Source organism: Ceratina calcarata, unplaced genomic scaffold, assembly GCF_001652005.2.
Source record: "Ceratina calcarata isolate Rehan_Ccalc_2016 unplaced genomic scaffold, ASM165200v1 scaffold39.2, whole genome shotgun sequence".
In the NCBI taxonomy this organism is placed as follows: domain Eukaryota; kingdom Metazoa; phylum Arthropoda; class Insecta; order Hymenoptera; family Apidae; genus Ceratina; species Ceratina calcarata.
In genome coordinates, this window is record NW_017162322.1 from 573,596 (window position 1) to 579,302 (window position 5,707).

The 5,707-nt window shown below is 38.5% G+C and overlaps 1 long non-coding RNA gene across 2 annotated transcripts; it reads right to left on the reverse strand.

Moving 5' to 3' along the window:
• Positions 1–2,793: 2,793 nt before the first annotated feature.
• On the reverse strand, positions 2,794–5,193 carry LOC108626064 (uncharacterized). Of its 2 annotated transcripts, none has more exons than XR_001916674.2 (4): positions 4,617–5,193; positions 4,480–4,545; positions 4,279–4,418; positions 2,794–3,865 (listed from the first exon to the last, which is right to left on the reverse strand). It is a non-coding gene; the product is annotated as an uncharacterized LOC108626064 (long non-coding RNA). The 2 variants fall into 2 exon arrangements; XR_003389338.1 differs by lacking the exon at positions 2,794–3,865 and adding an exon at positions 4,091–4,179.
• Positions 5,194–5,707: the final 514 nt, after the last annotated feature.

The following is a 5,707-nucleotide window of genomic DNA, read 5'->3' on the forward strand; positions in this document are numbered from 1 at the left end:
AATTAATAGTAAATATTTAGAGAGCCGATGGTATTAATTGTCGCGTGATTTGTTCTGAAGCATTCCACATATCAAATAGCGATCACAGGGGAGCTAGTTTGTCTATTACGCAACGATGCATTAATGAAAATTCCGCTGCCATCTCCGACGATCTTCGGATACTTCTTACTACGGTTTTAAATTTGGACTTCTAATCGATGGATTCTTGATCCTACTTCGGCAGAACCTCAATAGAAATAAAATATACATGAGCTTCCTTTCAAATCCAGACTCCGAGGAATTCTATTCCACTACTCTTTTCACAATTCCTCTGCTTGAAGAAAAGTGCATTTGGGGATAGTACATCTGAATGTGGATCAGTGAAAATGCCAATTTTACTTCGAGATTTGATTTAAATAAAATTCATTCGCAAATTTGTGTGATATATGTACAGCTTAACAAGCATTTCTGTCAGAATGTCTGCCAATTTCAAGCGTAAGTTTTACGTTATTACGAATGTTTCATAAAAATATAAAATACGAAATCGGATGATGACACGAAAATTGGTTCTCGTCGAGGTGATAACTAGAATCGTTCACTTCTCGCAACTGGGCGAAGCAAAAAGTTGTAAATCATGTTTGCAGAATTTACAATGTCGCGCCAGTTCACTGTTTAATTTAGTCCTGACGTACCGGAGGGAGGTTGCAAGTTTTAATTAAGACGAAGAACTCCCTCTCTACGTAGCGGCCAAGTGCGAATAATGCAATGAACGTAACTCGCGTTATTAGCCCAAAACTGCATTATAAATAATTTTGTCGTGATAATTCTCTAGTCTTCTACGGCAGCGTATTTTAAATTGCCAAATGATTATCCGTTCACAACTGTGTAACTATGTTACGAATGATTAAAGTAGTTCCATTAAACTACAAGGGTCTGCAGATCGTAATCAAATTGTAATATGTTATTCTTCGCATTGTAATGAATATATCTTGTTACTTATTAGCACATAGATTAAATTATTGAAAGAAAGGGACGATTGATTTACGACCTAAAATACCCAGCCTAAGAATTGGTCATTTGGTCAAGGATCGTGAAATAAAAATTCCAAGATTTATTTCAATTTATTTATTAATAAGAATTTATTCATTTTTAGAATACATTAGTGCAGTTTGGTGAAGTTTAGGATTGCTTTCGATAATCTTTTGATAATATTGTACATAAGTGATATGCAGGAACTAATAATGCTGGATACAAATGAATCTTCGTACACGTTTCTCAACTGTCACGTTGAAATACTGCTCGTCAGGCGTCGCGGAGGGAAATAGTTTTTCTTCATTGCTGGGAATAAACATACGCATTGAGTGAACGGTCACAAAACCTGGTGTCACCGCGATAGAAGCGTGACACAAAAAACGGGAAAGGTATCTATTTTTTTTTCTGGCGCGTTCGTTCTAATTCTCCGAGACACGTGTGACGCGTTGTATCCAACGAGTTTGTTATAGTTCTTTCCCGTTTCACGGTGCAGTAATACCAGTTTGTTACACGAAATGCGATATGCACGCACAGGGTGGCTGTTTCCCCGAGTAAAAAATATGAAACACTTCCCCACGCGCGAACGGAGGAATACAATAACGACATCGGGCTCCCCGCAGTTTTACGGCGAGCAGTAAAAATTTGTAACGCGCGTCACCAACTTTGCCAACTTCCAACGAATAAACAATCATATCCGGGAATGATTTTCAGAGTTTATTTGGTTCCTGACAATCCTTTTCGAAATTCCCACGGATCAAATTTTTAATTGACACAAAAATCGGTTGCATTTACTAATTATTATCATAGTAAATGTGATGCAGCTTCAAAGTTTAAAAACTCCTCGGGGAAGGGAGATGCATAACCGTGATCCATATTGGTAAAATGTGAAGCTAGAGTTTTTGAGGAAAGCGGAAAATGGTCTGAAAATGTGGGCTGACCGACGACGGCTGTCAAACAATGGGGCCATCGCCTCAATTCCTGAAATTGGCAAACCGCCTGGTTATAATGCATCGCCCCTGTCCCATTGTTCCCAGTTCATTTTCAATAAACAAAAATGTAGAGACTTCTTTGTCATACAAAACACGCTGCGGTCGATTGATGTGAGAGAATGAACTTTAACATAATGCAAAATTTTCACTAATAAATTGATAATTATAAGAGGAAAGGGGAAGTTGAATTGTATTAAAGAATAATTTAATTGTATTAAAGAATAGTCGCATTAAGAGCTGGGATCTCCGTAAGTATGGGTCAGGACTTGTCTTCAAACTGACTTTCTTTATAAATGGTCGGGAACTGAAGGAGCACTTAGTCATAATACACGTCGAATCGAGCCGAGGGATGATTTAGTCGCGGAATTTCCGTCTAAATGACTTGAACTTCTTGATTAATCCCGGGATATCGGTTCGAACTTCGGGCAAAGTTTGCGTTCGCAATTTTTTGCAAGCAGATAATATCGCATAATATTTATAACGCGTCGTTGTATCTGAACGTCAATTTAACGGAAACCGTGTAACCTAAAAACAGGCTCCACACCGATGCGGTGCAGGGGAGCGATATTTTATCGATAATGATGACAAGCGTGCATACAGTGACAAAGCGCATTCATGTGTTCGATACTGTTATACACCCCGTAAAACGTTCCTGTCATAGCTTTTCGATAAATATTGCGTTTCATTAAAATTACAGTTTGAAATACAAAAAAGTCATCGAAACGGAACGAAAATAATGAATGCAATTTTTCGTTTGATATGAGACATTTAATTAAATGTATTTTTCCACGTTTCCTTTTATTCAACTCTTAATTAATACAAAACGCTGTTGAAGCGACAGTTCAGTCTTAATTTTCCCTCGCTGAAAGAACCTAATCGCAAGCAAATAATTTCCAGCAGCGGGAACATCGTACCTTTATTAAACTAGGAAGACCGTTTCCTGGGAAGACGCGGCGACTCGTCCGTCGTTGGATGTGCTCCAACTTTTAATCCGTCGGCTACTAAATAATGTTCGAGCCCGTTATTGAAACGAGAAAAGCGTAAGTGGAAACCGTAAATTCGACGTTGCTCTCCAGGGCTCGCCGACACGCCGATCACTTCCACCGGTCCTTATAGTTTCATAATAACGTCGTTCGCGAGGGAAATCTTAATTTCATTTGTCCAAGAACGCCTGTCGAAAGCACTCTGTCGCTGCCAGACTTCAGGCTTCGATGCGAGTTTGTTACCTCTCGTAGCGGTTTTGATTAATTTCTGTACCCAACGTTAGAAAATCCATCGCGAAAAACCTATCAAATTCATAATTAATCTTCATGTAAAACGCATAAATCTTCATGCTGTTTCCGTTAACCGAAGCGGCGTTCTTGTTTCGCAGTCGACGTTTAAACGAATTTAATTCGAGAATTAATTATGGAAATTTCGATTGAACTTCACAATAATTTATACTAAAGGATTTCAGAGGATTGTACGTGGCAGATGTTTTGACATTCTTTAGCGTACCTCATTAATCGTTTAATGAAATGGACCAGTGAGAGAACCGAGTTATTAGATATTAATTAATTGGGAATCATTTCATTGAGGCGCGGAGTTTCCATAGAACACCACAAAGCATTAATTAAATACCATCTCGCCGTTTCGCGCTCCGTCGCTCGGCAATATCAAACGACGACGCGGTGAAGCGATTTCCTGTTTAATTGCTGACACGGTATTGTGTTCATTGCATAATTAAATAATGGTACGACGTGCGGGATCTCAATTAAGTTGAATATCCGGGTCCCATCGATTCTTATCTCTCGCGGTACCGTCGACTCGTGAATTATGACGTACCAACCAGTTGAAATACTCATCGTGTCGTAATCGTTCCGAAACTGTGTACATAATTCATCAATAAGATAAATGGAATCGCCTTGAAGCTCTCGAATCCAATAAAGGAGAAATTGTTTTTAAATTAAACAAAACGTATGAAAATGTAGTAAATGTTCGAGGAAGAACAATACTTGAATTCTTCCTTTATTACATTAAAAGACATTGAAGGATAATAGGATTAAAAATTACGTATTAAATAAAATATCTCTCGTTTAAAGCTATATTTATCTAGAGGTACAACTTTTTCAGATTATTCTGTGTTAAAATTTTTTATTCCAATTATTTTCAGACAGCTAATTAGGTTAATGAATTATATCTGAAATTCGTGAATACGATTTTATTAGAACAGAGCTGAAAGGCATGAGACTGTATCAAGGATCATTTAATAATATACTTAACAAACTGGCGTTCGTACTTGATGTCTGTCGTATTTTAGCCACGGCCAACGCAGTGAAATCGGTTTATCATAATTTATTTGCGTCGTCTGAATTTTGCTATATCCATTCCTCATTCAAGGGTTTCAGTCTCTGAGCGAAGTTACTAAAACCTCGAAGGCTATGCTTAATGATCAGTACGAGCTCTCGCTTTCCACTAATTGCAAAAGTTTCATACGTACCTAACGTTTCACAGTTCGACTATTCACGGCGAGTATTCGGAGCATTCGTTGGAAAAAGTAGGAAACCTGTAATCGAAAATTGAATCCATTATCAATTTCGCTCCTCCTGATGTTAATCGAGTTCCACTGAAATCCACCTGATCCTTGCTTCACTTTCCATCGTTTCTGCTGTTCATTCGACGATGTTCTCGACTGTCATCGGTAGTCGCTGCCTCCGATTCCGAATTGCGCTTAAATATTGAACAGCTTGTGTAATTTCCTCGAGTAGAAGACCCTCGTTACACGGTATTACACAACAGCCGCTTTATCTTTTCAATCGCAATAAATCCTTTCGTCTTTCCGTGTCATTACAATAATTTGTGAAATTACTGATGATAAGACTCCAATTATTATTTTCTGCGTCGCGCGGCATTCACAAAACGGTGAATAAATATCAGCCAACGTTAAATTATTACATTCCTTATTCAGCCCGAAATCGATTCATCTTTTCATCCAATGTCGCGTTTATTGTTACAAAAAACAATGTGCGGCTTTCTCTCATTGAAACTATACACTATTACACTAGCATTATGTGGAACATAAGTGATCGTCTAATAAGGAGAAGCTATTGTTCCACTTAGCCAAGTAATTTTAATGAATTCCTTAAATCACGAGCTTAAGAAATCGTAAAACGCGAGGACAAACTTCTTGAACCCAGACGTTCCATTGTTACGATAAAAGTTATGCATCGTTTCGGAGCTCTAACTTAGCTTGATAAACTGGCTGCAACGTCTTGGACATTAATTGCTCGATGCAGGTGTCACGAGACAGTTTATGTCGCTCCTTAATTAGCATTTTTTATTTGATCCCAATATTTATTGCCCACGTTTCAGACCGATCACTCTACGACACGTGTTCCACGTGTTCTTAACATGAAACGTAATTCCTTAACGGATATAACAAATGCTTAGTTAGTAGCAATCTATAGTTTGGAAGTCGGCGGTCCGCTCATTAGTCTATCTGCAAGTCGTTGAGACGTGAGCAAATTCCGTTCTCAAAATTCATGCACCAGTTTAATTCGAATACTCGTGCGAGCATAAACAATGCTGGTATTGGAATTCGCTCGGCGATGATACAGCTTCGTCGAAGGATATTCCGCGTGGCACGGTCGTAACGATCCATCCGGTTCGCCGCGAAATTGAATTTCATTTTTGCACGGCGAAACTCCGGATCGCACCGGTTTTATGAT